This window comes from Sminthopsis crassicaudata, chromosome 1 (genome assembly GCF_048593235.1).
Source record: "Sminthopsis crassicaudata isolate SCR6 chromosome 1, ASM4859323v1, whole genome shotgun sequence".
Classification (NCBI taxonomy): Eukaryota; Metazoa; Chordata; class Mammalia; order Dasyuromorphia; family Dasyuridae; genus Sminthopsis; species Sminthopsis crassicaudata.
Window position 1 is genome coordinate 55,425,590 of NC_133617.1, and position 14,700 is coordinate 55,440,289.

The window sequence follows — 14,700 nt, forward strand, 5'->3', positions numbered from 1 at the left end:
AATAAACACTTGTCAATTGACCAAATTGATATAAACTAAGTTATATTATGTCATAATCATAACTCCATGTTATGAATTAGGAAATCTCATCCATTTGCAAAACAATGGCTCAGAGCCTCCCTAAAAAAAAATGACCCTATGTAGAACAGTTTTAGCAAAGCTTGTATAAAGGGATACTGAGATATTATGCTACTATGCAAATTCACACAACAGGAGCTCATTACACAGAATTGTCCTGATGGTTTCAACAGCATAGAAATGCTATTAAAATGTTCCAATCCTACCTCTGATATTTAAAACTCATGTTACCATAAATCATTTAGCCGTCCTGAATCTATTTTTGCAAAACCAAGACAATATATTATATATCTTTCTCCCCTCTCCCTTTTTTATTGCTGAGGCAATTGGAGTTAAGTGACTTGCCCAGGGGCCATATAAGCTAGGAAGTATTAAATGTCTGAGGATAAATTTGAATTCAGGTCATCCTGATTTCAGAACTGGCATTCTATCCACTGAACCACATAGCTACCCCATATACTAATTATCTCACAAAACTGTTGAGGATTAAATGAAAATGTAGAGTAGTTCATAAATTCTAAACATTATATATTTGTGAAGTATCATTTTCCCAACTCTCCAATTCAAATAAACTGAAATTTTACATTCACAAAAATCAGGAACCCTCCAAATTCCTGGTATACCTGCTTCCACCAGGGATTAAAAAAAAAAAAAAAAAAAAAAAAAAGTCTACTTAAGAGAATAGAAAAAGGCAAACTGTCACAATAAATCATCCTGGCCTCTAGAAAACAAAAAACTCCATAACAGACCTCATTCTGGCCACTAAACAAATTGTGCCCCGGGCCCTCCATTCATCTCTAACAATTCATTTCCCTGTTTGCTACATCAGTTCTCTGAAGCTCAGAACATTCAGACAAAATTTGCTTTGTGTATTCATAGCCTTTGAGCAAAAAGGGATTTTCAAAATCATACATTCTGACATCCCCTTTTACAACTAAGGGAACCAAGGTTCAGAAATGTTAAGTGAGGCCTGAGGTCACACAGGTAAAAAGTTACAAAGCCCAGCTTCTCTGCCATGAAATTCCGAACCCCTTTTTCACTCCACCATACTGCTTTAATGGGATACCAGCAACTTCCGTCATGTAATACAAGGTCTAGTCTTCATTTTTTCCAGCCCAATTCTTAAAGGGCAGAAAACACCAGCTTCTAAGGATCACCCCACATTCAGATGTGATCAAACTGTATCCATCACAGCTATACCCATCACAGCTGTGCCCAGACATCTTGGACATATAACATAAGCGACCAATTAAGTTTTTTATTTAAATAATGAATTTGATTATCAGCAAACATTTCTATATGCAAAGAACAAAAAAGAAGACTGAAAGGCTATTTTACCCACTCTCTAGGGATCTGATTTCTGGTGAAAATACAAGATAACATCTTATAACATGTGGCCAAAATTGGGGCATTTTAAGGTTTATTATAAGTCTATTAGAGACCTGAAAGATCATAATAGGGAAACAAAGACTTAAGAATAGGTGATAACAGTAAGTTGCTGTGAAGTACTCTGGTTATAATAGCATTAATATCATGGAATGAGGGTGTTCCTATTTGCCTAATGCTATGCAATATTACAATATCACAAATTAAATGACAGCCAGGTCAACTCACTGGCCCAATGCCAAAATCAGGCTTGATAAACATGCTTCAATAGCCAGTTTTCAAAATTATGATAAATTCTCTTCCAAGTTAATTTCTCTGAGGAGAGATCTTAGACTGACCTGGATAAAAGTGATTGCTGGCTTGGATTCCCTGAGGTAAGTGTTCTCCAGTAACTAACTGCAACCTACATTAAAATAAAGACTTTCCACACTAGGTTGCCATTGTCAGAAAAGAAAATAAGAGATCATATTTGATATTCCCTTTATATGCTTTTTAAAAATTAAGTTATTTTATTTTTAACTCATAGAATAAAACAAGCATTTCTATAAAATAGTACAATTTTTAAAAGATGATAGTGCATGAAGCTGCAAATCTACTATACACAACTTGCTATTCCTTTCAAATATAAAACAAAATTATGTAAATCATTCACAATTCTACCAACAATGAATTAGTGTGAATCATTTGCTTTTTAAGCAGTACTTCTCTTTCACTTTAAGGCATTAAAATTGGGGGAGTTAAGAGGAACAAGTGGCCCCCAGTTTGCCAACAGGTTCTTTGGGAAATCCTGGCCTAGGACTTCTAGTCCCCTGAATTATCAATGCCTTTTTTTGAAGAGCCTGAACAAGTCCTTCATCCCATCTGGGCTTAAGTTTCCCCATCCAAAAATGAGATTTGTCTTGAGAATTTTAGAAGTCTCACAGCTCTGACATTTTACACTCTAAGGTTCCTCAAGCAAAGCCTGGCTGATGAGTTTTCAAAAAATTGTCTATCTTGTCAATATCCTATTTAAAAGGTGGTTTCCAGAACTAAATATAATTCTTTAGTTGTGGCCTGAACAAGACAAAGAACAGGCCAATTATCACCAATTTTGTATGAATAGAGTAAAAAGTCACATTACAATTAACTTTTTAAAAAAATCACATTTTCCTAAAAGCCCACTCAGAGAGATGGTGCAAGTATTATTCTGATTTTACATGAAAAAACCTGAAGGGTTGAAGGATACATGGTTTGTCTAAGGTTTTGTGACTGGCATAATTGGAACTCTTTCTTCCTATCCCTCCAGACTTTCCTTTGCTTCACACAACTGGCCCCACCAAAAGAATATTCAAAGATTCAAAATATTCAAAGAGAATTGTGACTAATTTGTTTGCATGTCCTCTATCGTCTTATCAACCTCCTCCCTCTGCACATTGAGAGAAAGTTATCCTGAAGTGCTGAGGTAAAAAAAAAAAAATTCAATTAGTTGCCAAGTTGGTTATGAGCCTCTGACTTCATTGAAGCTGTTAAGATCCTGCAAGAGAAAATCCATTTCCAGGCCATACTTAAGGTCTTTCCAGCTGGCAAACCAGAGCTTGTGTTCTGTAGCCACAGCTTTCAAGAACTAGTGGTCACTGCTATTCATGAGAAAGATTTTAATGGAAATTTCTATTATGTCAATTTTGTAAGTGAGGAGACAGATTAAGAGAAAAGTTAAAACTAAGAGTTTGTGATGATATTTTTTTGGATTAGATGTATTCACATTTTTCCTTCTGCTCATTAGGATAAAGAATAAACAGTTAACTATTGGAAGCTCCTTATAACTATCACAAATGTTGCTACATTGGACCTTACAAGATCATAAAGCTCCAATGGACTTCCAAGGGCATCTGATTTCATCCATATCTGAACAAGAATCCTTCATTGTAAAGAGGTTTAGATGTTCACAGAATATCAGAGCTGAAAAGATATTTAGAACTCAAAACATAGTAATAGTAATTCCAATTTCTATAGCACTTTGAAGTTTACGAAACATTTTCTTCAAAACTATAAGACAAAAAATAAAAGAACTATTGTTTCTAATCTACAGCTAAGCACCATGAGGTTTTGAAAGAGGGAATGTCTTACCTAAGGTCACATGGCTATTAAGTAGTGAAATAAGATCTCTGAGCAAGCTTTCCACAGTGATGGAATATCTCACCTTTTCTCTCATCTTAAATGAAGACTCCAAGCATGAACTCCAAGAATAGCAAAATATTAGATGATATATGTTTCTATTGTCACCTTTCCTTACAAAGTATTTTGCATGAAATACAAAATCTGTGCTTTAAAAAAAACTTCTCTTTCTCTTTTTCTTCCTTATAGTTTTCAGCCATCAATTATCTTCACAATAACAATATAAATTTATCACAAATCAAGAAGTAGCTTAAAGCTAACAAAGACAGGAAAGTTTATGAAGCAGAGATCCTGTTCAGAGGCAAGCTTCCCCATACTATAAATGGGTTTTTTTAAAAATCTAGTCTGAAGTCCCTATTATTCACATGAGATTGGCCCAGGGTCATACATCCAGTTAGCAGCAGAAACAAAGGTAGATTTCATCTCTTTTTTCCAATCTGGTATTTTTCCTACCTATACATTCTCCAAAAAGACAGGTAATCAGAGCCTGCAAATGTTCTTTTCCAAAGTATCCATTCACATGATTTCAAGGAATATGTTGTTATATGAACTTTTTGAGCTAAGTACAAGGAAAAAAATAAGGTTTTTCTCATTTTCCTTTTTATAACAGCATCACTTATGCTTTAGAATCATAAAAATGTCATTGCTAGAAGAGACTATTTTAAAAACAGAGAACATCAGAGCTGTAATGAAATTTTAGGGCTGGAAGAAGCATTAAAGAAATCAAATTAAATCTCAAAATCAAAAAATTACAGAATTTCCAATTTCCTTCTATAATATATGATTTTAAAACCCAAATAAGGGAGAGCAAAGCAAAGAGGGGAAAAAACTCTACAGAATACTGACACAAAAATATTAAGTAAAATATTAGGAAAAAGACTATAGCAACATATTAAAATGTTCATATACTATGACCAGTTTGGATTTATATCAAACATAAAAGTTTGGCTCAACATCAGTAAAATTATAAACCTAAAAGACCATATTAAGAGAAAAAAAAATTTTAAATGGGAAGGAAAAAAGAGTATCAGATCACAAACTATCTTACAAAGCAGTATATTAGTTAAAAGGGAAAAAAATAAAACTCAATCAGTGGATAGATTAAGTATACAACATAGAAGGAGTTGTCAGAGTGATATGGCAGCCAAAAATCCAAGTGTGATCTTGAGCTGCAGTAAAAAAAAAAAAAAAAAAAAAAAAAAAAAAAAAAAAAAGGCATAATTTCGAAGAATGAGATAATAGCCAGAGGTAGGGAATCTTTTTTTCTGCCATGGGCCATTTGGATATTTATAACATTATTCGTGGGCCATTCAAAATTATCAACTTTTGGAACTCAAGCTGTGGGAAGTTGTTGTACCTAGCTTTCAGTTCATCATTACCTGCAGCTGCCTTAGCAGTCAGCCTTATACAGTCTTCGGGTGAGCCAGGTATTTCCCATCCCTGGATGAGGCATGCTCTATCCATAGATACTACTGTAGACACCAGATATTCCCATAGCACTGTGTTCAGCTCTGAGCATTATCCTTTAAATAAGACATTGATAAACTACAGAAGTTCCAGAAAAGACCAACCAGAATAGTAAAAAGTTTTGAGAACAAATCACATGAGGATAATTTTTAAAAACTGGGGATATTTAGGGTGAGAAGAGTAGAATAAAGGGGAATAATAATAACTGTTTTTTAATAACTGAAGGATTGTCATGAGAATTGTTCTATTTGGTCCCAAAGGGTGCAATCAGAGGTACAGTCACCATGGGTGAAAATTGTAAAAAGAGGTCAATTTAGGCCTGATGTCAGGAAAAACTTCCTAACAATTGGAGAATATGAAAATGGGATGAGCTTTCTTGAGACATGGTGGATTCCCCTCTTTTGGAAGTCTTTACACAGAGATATGGGCTAAAATAAATGGCTACAGAAGCCCCCTGCAGCTCTGAAATTATGTGATCCTTTTTTGTAATACAAATATCAAGAAGAAGAACTGTGCTGAAATGTGTCTAAATGATGAGAAATTGTATCTGAATTAATAAAATTTTAAAAAACTAAAAACAAGTAATGCCACAAACTTAACCATCAACCCTATTGAATTTACATTTTTTTAAAAAACTGAATTTTACATGAAAACAGTCTTCCTTCAAGATAATTAAAAAGAATAATATATATGTTTGTTGAAGCGAACCTAATTATATATAGGAAAAACAGTTCCCCATATTGATTGTTCCCTTGTAAAATTTAATCACATTCTGAAATAAGGCAAAAAAGGGAGTTCTAAACAAAGAGCTATTACAAAGAATCTTCTAACCTCCTTTATGCCTTTAAGCCAAAAATATCTAAAGAATATTGGGTGGGCATATAAATAAAATTGTCTGTATGCCAAATATCTAATTAAGCCTATTAGCAGTTAGAGATGTTCCAAGTTGGGTAACCAACCAACATAATAAATATCAAATTTTCTTTCCTGTAAGATGATTTCAAAAAACAAACAAAAAGTTGTCATCTCTACACCCCCCCAACAAAGTAAGCTGCATGCGAATTATAATTAAAGGATTCTAGAAAAGGGGATAGGATGGATTTCAAAACACATAATTTAAGTTAGGAAGGGCCTTAGAAATCAACTAGCCCATCCTCTTTCATTTTACAAATGAGGAAACTAAGGCCTAATATATCACATAGTGAAATAAAATAGAATCCCAAATCCAAGTGTCCTGATTCTGAACTCTCCACATTATGCTGTTATTTAACTTATCTAACTAGTTTTATTATTGTTTTTTGATGAGAGGCTTCTTTCCTAAAATCCTTCTAAAAGACAGTAACCTTACGTATTAATTTAAAGATTGATTAGGTTCATGAGGTTTTTTTTAACTAAAAAGTATATAATTAATACATCACCACAGGCACACAATATCTGAGAAATATAGATATATTCTAATCTCTAATGACTATGATTTCTAAAATGAGGAAAAGGAAGGGAAAGTACAGTTTCATCCAGACTTAACAACATAAATATGAAAAAATTTCAAGGAACTACAACTATAAAATTCAAAGTCAGATTTGGCACTAACAAAATTATTTTCCCAATTTCAATTCAAATAAAAGGTTTTATTGGGAACAGGTAAACGGAAATTTTACCACAAAATCCCCTATTTTTATTTCTACCTGTAATGCTATCCTAGATCACATCACTCATTATAACACTTGATGGTTTTACAAGGTACTAGCCTCAAAAAAAAAGGAAGTAATACTACCAAAAAATTATTTCAAATATTGTTATTTCTATGATTTTTATCATTTCAAGTATTCTTTCCTTAAGGCTGACTTAAATACTTTTATGATTCATAATGGAAAATGCTTTCCACATCCAGAGAAAGAACTATGGAGTCTGAAGACAGATTGAAACATACTATTTCACTTTTTTGTGGCTGTTCCCTTTTGTTCTGTTTCTTCTTTCACAACATGTTTACATTATTGCACATATATAACCAGTATCAGATTAATTGCTAACAAGGGGAGAAGGGATGAGAGGGAAAAGACATTTGAAACTCAAAATCTAAAAAATCAAATTTTAAAAAATGAATGTTGAAAACTATCTTTACATATAATTAGAAAAATAAAATACTAATTACAAAAAAAAAATTGAAAATTCATGTCTTATTTGCTTAGTCTTCGTAAGTTATTGGGATCCTCTGTCATGTCATCTGGCTGATCTTGGACTGTCAGGCCCAGCATCTTTCAAGTTCATACTCCAAGCCTTTCAACCTGCTTTCTACTGCTGTGATCTTTGGGGGCCTACTGTTACCTTATGGTATAATGAGGCATCAGAGAAAGATGTCAGTTTAAGAATAATATTAACAGTTAAAATAAGAGCTAACATTTAAGTACCCTATAGTTTGCAAAGTACTTCACATAAATTCTCATTTGATCTTCCTCAAATCCCAGTGAAGTAAAATAAAACAATTTTTCTCATCATTCTCCTTTTACAAAGAAAACTAAGGCTTCAAGAGATTATACAACTCACCCAAAGTCACTCAGCTAGTGACTTGTAGGAGGGCCAGGGAAAGTAGCTGACATTTTAAAGGATCCAAAATGTTATACACGTTAATTCATTTAATTGGGTGCTATTAATGTCCATATTTCACAGAGGAGAAAAATAAGGTGCTGAAAAGTAAAGGGATTTGCCTAGAGCTGCCCAGCTAGAATGTCTGTCGAAAGCAGAATTAGGCCAGATCCTAGCCAGCACTGTTTTCTGACCCAAAGTTCAGGGATCTTTCTACTATATCATATTGTGGAATTCAAAGTAATCTGATGGATGAATGAATATGTTCATTTACAAAATGTCAGAGTGGCAATTCTACAAATCTATAATAGGAATACTACTACCCCTAGATTAGCCCTTTTGTAACTCACAAGTCAGTCTTCCAATGGCAAGGGTACATAGTAACCAACTGGATATCTTTTTAATGAGACCTCCCATACCACTAAGACAGAGCTCTGTCTTCCTTATGCAAAGGGTCTTCTAACTAGTGGTGAGCATATCAATGAACTAGAATGCCGTGTTTGACTTATCTTCATCTTCTCAATTCAAATTTCTTTTGCCCAATATTCATAATTTGGCTACCTATCTGACCATTCTTTGTCCTCTTTTCCTGGATTTTTATCTAGATCACACTCAACGAACATGAATGTCCCCCGAGACTCTATGTATCATAGGCCCTCATCCTTCACTGCACTATTTCACTTGGTGACATCATCAGCTCCCCTGCCATGCAGATTATGCTCAGATCTATTTATCCCACCCTGACTTCTAACTTCCAATCACAGTGGAATATTCCATAGACATCATAAGCTCAACATGCCTAAAACTTGACTCATTATCTTACCCCTTCCCTTTTCCTAATTTCCTTATTACTACTGAAGATACCACCATTTTGCAGCACTCCAGATTCATACTTAGGTATCTTTTAAATATCTCCTATGCATCCCCTTCTCTCCTCTGACACATCACTACCTTCACGAAAGCCCTTATCACCTTACACGTGTACTATTGCAAAGACTTCTGGTTGGTCTTTATCCCAAGTCTTTCCCAACTCTCGTCTATCCCATACTCAGCTACTACAGATCTGATCCTGTTCAATACCCTGTTCAATAAACTGAGTGGCTCCCTACAATCTACACTCATTTGTATGATTTATTTCTTCCAGCCCATCATTCAAAAGAGATGCTTCTCTTCTACCATTTTCCCCTCGAAGTCAGTAGTAGTTCTCAGAGCCCACGTTCCAGGGACAGGGGAACAGGTATCTAGAAATTACAATTTTCTCAAAAATGGGGTGTCATTTATCCAGATAATGCTGATACCTGGAAGGTTCCGCAAAGTAGGATAAGACCTCTTCCTGCCAGCCACCACGTTTATATTCTCTTCTCCCCAACTTGAAGCAATATGAGTCACCTGCTTCCAAATCCCCCAGTGAGTTTCTCAACACAATAGGAGCTATGATGCCCTCTGTAGCCAGTAGGGCTCCAGTGGCTCTTGCAGATTGTAAGCCTGTGTGGAGAAAAAAAAGAGTATGAAAGGGAGCATTTTCCCTCTTCTAATTTCCTTATGTGAACTCTCTTCCTGTGCACCTTGAAAAAAACTTAAAAAAAAAAAAAAAAAAAAAGCATTGGGGAAAAAAAAAAAGTTCCAGCTTTCTTCTATTTTCCTCCACATACTCTGTGATCCAACTATACTGGCCCTCCTTCCCCTTCCTGCACAAGATACTCAATTCCCATCTCCAGGCATTTTCACTGGTTGTCCCCCATATCTGGAATTCTCTACCTTCTCATCTCTCCTCCTAATCTCCCTGACTTCTTCAAGTCCCCACTAAAATCCCTTTACAAGAAACTATTTGCAGTCTCCTTTAATATCAAAGCCTTCCTCCTATGATGATCTCCAATTAGTCCTTTATGTAATTTGTTTTTACATGGTTCTTTGGCATGTTTTCTTTGACTGGGTACTAACCACTTTGAGAGCAAGGACTGTTTTCTGCTTTCTTTGTATCCCCAACACTTGGCACACTGTCTTGTTCATAGTGGGTGCTTAAGAAATGCTTAGTCCCTTCTCACTTTTCTATTTTTCTTACACCTTACTACCCTCTCCCTTCTTTCTTCTTTTCCACTCTTAGATCCAAAAAAATAGCCTCTTTGCTGCCCTTTATACAAGACACTCTGTTTCCCAAAGACATGCATGATCCTCCATGTCTGGAAAGCTATCTCCTTGTATCTCTCTCCTATCTTTCTTCATATTCAACTAAAATCTCACCAATATATAACCATATGTACATAATGGTTTGTCTCCCTCATTAGAATGGGACTCCTTGAAGGAAGGCATTGTTTTTGCCTAGCTTTGTATGGCCCCCAAGTTTAGCACAAAGCTTGGCCCATAAATAAATAAAATGCTTGTTGACATTCTGCTTCCCTTTTTAGGATAATCTTCCACTGCTCCCCTTAACATATTCTTCACTCCAGACAAGCTGATGTATCATTCTCCAGAAATAATTCTGTCCTTTCCTGACATAAGTACTTGCTTACACTGTCCCCTAAAACTGGAAAGCCACCCCCATCCCAAACATATCTACCTACTGAAAACCCACTCATCTTTCAAGACCTAGTTCTAATATTATCTTTTATATGAAACATTCTTTGATACACCCCCCCACCCCATACCCTAAAGCTAAAATAGAATAGTCCATTCTTAAATTTCTTGCTGGATTTTTATATATCTTATGGAAATGATAACAGACTGCATTTACATAGTGCTTTATGGGTTCCAAAATTCTTTACACATATTATCTTATTTTATCTTCATAACAACCCTGGGAAAATGAAGTACTACACAATGGGTAAGTGGTTTGCCCAGATCTAACAGCTACTAAGTGTCTGAGGTTGAATTTAAACTCAGACCCAACACTCTAGCTGTACAAGGTGGATTTGGATGCAGGAGATCCAGGTCCAAAATCTGACTCCGACACTTCTACCTATATGACCATAGGCATATCTTTTTCTTTGGGGCTCAGTTTCTTCATCTTTGAAATGGGAATAATAATACTTGTACTACTTATCTCACAAGATTTGAGATGGAGAAATAAATGTTTAAGTACTGCACAAATTACTGCTATTACTATTTCAAACTTCTTTTTCAAATTTTTTTTTTTTACTCTATTCCACTTCCCTTCCCACAACTGAGAGGAAAAAAGGAAAAGCTAAAGTCTTATATCATAGGCATAATCAAGGAAAACAACTTTCCATATTCTCCACACCCAAAAATCTAAATCTCATTCTGCAAATTAAGTCCATTACTTACCTCTCTGTCAAGAAATACTCAGCATTCTTTATTATCACTATACTAGACTTGGGTTTGTTCACTACAGTGATCAGTCTTAAATCTTTCAAAGTTGTTTTTCTTTATAATAATATTATTGTATCAGTTGTTCTCCTGATTCTGATCATTTTTTAACAGTTCACACAAGTCTTTCCAACTTTTTTTGAAATTGTCTCTTCCATCATTTCCTTTTCTTTTTCTTCTTTTTCCCCCTGAGGCAATTGGGATTAAGTGACTTGCCCAGGGTCACATAGCCAAGAAGTGTTAAGTGCCTGAGGTCACATTTGAACTCAGGTCCTCCTAACTTCAGGGCTGGTGCTCTATCCACTGTACCATCTAGCTGCGCCCATCTTCCATCATTTCTTAATGACACAATGATATTCCATTACATTCCAGATTCCCCACTCCCCAATGAATAATCATTCCCTGAGTTTCCAATTCTTTGCCACTACAAAAAGAGCTGCTGAAAATATTTTGGCACACATGGACTCTTCTCTCTTTCTTTGATCTCTTTGGGTCACAAGGTACGCATAGGTCAGTGACTTGGGGTATAGTTCAAAATTGCTTTCCAGAGAATTGAATGTAAAATATTAGCACTACTATTTATCTACCTAGGTTACTTATACCTTCAGAATCCAATACTTAACGTGCAACAAGAAAATTGGATTTACACACATATATTGTATCTAGGTTATACTGTAACACATGTAAAATGTATGAGATTGCCTGTCATCTAGGAGGGAGTAGAGGGAAGGGAAAATTTGGAAAAATGAATACAAGGGATAATGTTATAAAAAAAATTACTCATGCATATATACTGTCAAAAAAAATTATAATTAAAAAATTAATAAAAAAAATAAGAAAAATAAAATAAAATAAAATAAAACCTTAAAAAAAATTGCTTTCCAGAATGGTTAGACCAATTCTGTGTACTTAACATGACTCTTTTCCTTTGGCCCTTCCAACAACTATTATTTTCCATTTTCTGTCACCCTTGCCAAACTGTTAACTGTGAGGTAGAATCTTAGAACTGTTTGAATAGTTAAAATTCTAATTATTAATTTAATTCTGTAGTTAATTTAGAGCATTTTTTCACGTGGCTGTTCATAGTTTGGATTTCTTTCCTTTGAACTCTCTTTCAATGTCTTTGACAATATGTCATTTGGGGTGTGGAAGCTATTCTTATTCATTGTAGCATGTGTCTATGTCTTATCTCCACACCTACACTAGCAATCTTTAAATGATGATGATTCACATCTGGAAGGAACTCTAGAGAAGTCATCTAGTCCAACATCCTCATCTGACAGAGAAGAGAACTGAGCCAAGGATAAGTGAGTTCCTCAAGATCATACAGGTAGAAAGAGCAAATCGAGGATTCACACTCAGGTATCTCTGATTTCAAATCCATCATTCTTTCTATTGCACTATACTGCCTCCCTCTTTAGATTATGCCCCGAATGAGCTCATTCATCTTTGTGAGCCTAACATAAGACCTTAAGTAACACCAAGAACTTAATGAGTACTTGTTGAATTGAGCACAAAAAATTATCACATCCATACCATCAGGCAAGTTTTTATTTTAGAAGTTCATTAAGGAAACTCCTGATCTCTCTTTCACTCCTTTATAATTTTCCTCTTTTTTCCCCATGAATAAATTCCTGATTTTTTTTTTAACATTGAAACTTTTCAGCTGGAATAACCTTCATCCTCTGACTTCACTTTTTCAGAACTGACTAATGTCCTTCTACTATTTCACAATTATCTGTGTCTTATCCACCTAGCAGATTGTAAGATACATAAGGCCTGGAACCAGTGTAATTTAAACTCGGGCTGTCCCCTAGGATCCAGCATAGTAATCTCTGCATACAGTCAGTGGCTAATAAATGTTCACTGAATAAGTACTGATATTATTGATAGAGCGATTCCCTTTCAGGATGCAGGTCACCATTCAACCATGCCTACTCTACATCATCTTCAAGTCTTGCCCATATCTTCCATAAATTTACCAAAAAGAATTGATCTAATGAAATAGGATTTGGTCTTCTAGACTGGGATTTGTAAAACTTTTTCCATTCGCAACCCCTTTTCACATGAGAAATTTTTACATGACCCTGGGTGTATAGGTATAAGTATACAAATCAAACATTTACTGATAATAAGTCATAATTTTGTAATCTCCACATTCAGTTATGAGACCTCATAAAGGGTCTAGAACCACAGTTTTATATGTTGAGTTCTAGACCAGACATCTCCAACTCAATAAAAATAGGGACCATTAATTACATATAAGGATCCCTGAGGCCCTCATTTTGACTCAGAAAACCACATATTATGTGTTTTACTGCATTTTTATTTATTTTGTTAAATTTCCCAATCACATTTTCATCTGGTTTAGGCCAAACTTAGAAGTATTTGTGGACTGCATAGGGCCTGCCATGTTTTTGACACCTCTGCTCTAGATCTATTGACAACACAACATATAATACAAAGTAACCCTGGACTCTGGGCAGCTTTCTTCCAATTCTGCAATGGTGCTACAAAGGAAAGGAAAAAGGGCAGAAGGGGCTAAGAACAGTTTTTAGACTCTCTGTAAATGTTAACTTAGCTATTCAACCAATTAGTTAATGAATAAAAAATATATACAGGTGAACAAACATTTCATATTGTTAATCTGCCCTTTAAAAGTAGTTGTGTACTAAACTCCAAACAGGCAGTATTTTACCTGCAATCACTGCATATGACATATCCTGTCCCAGTTGCTTTTTTTTTTTTTAACTATTTAACAAAGAAAGAAAGAAAGAAAAGGAAAGAAAAAGAAAGAAAGAAAGAAAGAAAGAAAGAAAGAAAGAAAGAAAGAAAGAAAGAAAGAAAGAAAGAAAGAAAGAAAGAAAGAAAGAAAGAAAGAAAGAAAGAAAGAAAGAAAAAGAAAGAAAAGGAAAGAAAAAGAAAAAAAGAAAGAAAGAGAGAGAGAGAGAAAGAGAGAGAAAGAAAGAAAATGGAGTCAAAAAAGACTGAAAAACTGAAATGCCTAGCTGCCCCTCTTAGAAAATACTTTAAAATTGGACTAAGAGAACAGAAAGTTCGTATGATAGCATCTAATTATCAGATGATTATATATAACCTAGAAAATCAAGATCCTAAGTACAGAATATGTAAATTAGCAGGGGAATATTGCTCCTTTGAGAGATGGGGGTTGGGGAAGGGAGAGGGAAACAATCATGCTGTCAAGCAGCTTCTCATCATCTCTCCATAACTCTATTTCCTTATATATCAAATCTAGGAAAATTGCTGCTTTGAAAAAGAGACCATGAGAAATACGAATTGAAAATGGGCCAAAGCAATCTGATGCCAAGAAAGGTTGAGCTCCACTACAACATCCCAAGCAAGCCCCTCAGGACATATGCAGACATGAGAACATGGCCTGGAGGGGAGTGGGACCAGAATAAAATAAAAAGCTTAGCAGAAGAGTATTTGTAGCTAGGATGGAGCAAGGAGAAAATTAATCCAGCTTGGCACCAAGGGAACTTGTGAGATAAGTTGGATAGACAGGGATATCTTAGGGGCTTTGTAAATACTTACCAATTTATAGAATGGGTAGAGTCAGTCTATGTAGGACCTAATAGGAAACCACTGAAGGTTTCTGAACAGGGCAGTGAATAAACACAGTATTTAATTAAAGTGAGTTTTCAGAGTTCCAGGTTGGAATGGGGGAGAAAGACTATAGGAAGACAA

At 35.0% G+C, this 14,700-nt stretch overlaps 1 protein-coding gene across 3 annotated transcripts in view; it reads right to left on the minus strand.

Annotated features, from left to right (window-relative positions):
- Positions 1–14,700, minus strand: part of GNG7 (G protein subunit gamma 7) — a 375,778-nt gene that overhangs the window by 329,535 nt on the left and 31,543 nt on the right. The window contains exon 2 of one of the 3 annotated variants that reach the window (XM_074304294.1): positions 8,967–9,153. The exons of 1 other annotated variant lie outside the window; for it this stretch is intronic. The gene's annotated coding sequence lies outside the window, so the exon portion shown is untranslated. Of the gene's footprint in view, positions 1–8,966; positions 9,154–14,700 lie in introns of those variants that run through there. One more of the 3 variants, XM_074304312.1, reaches the window with a different exon arrangement.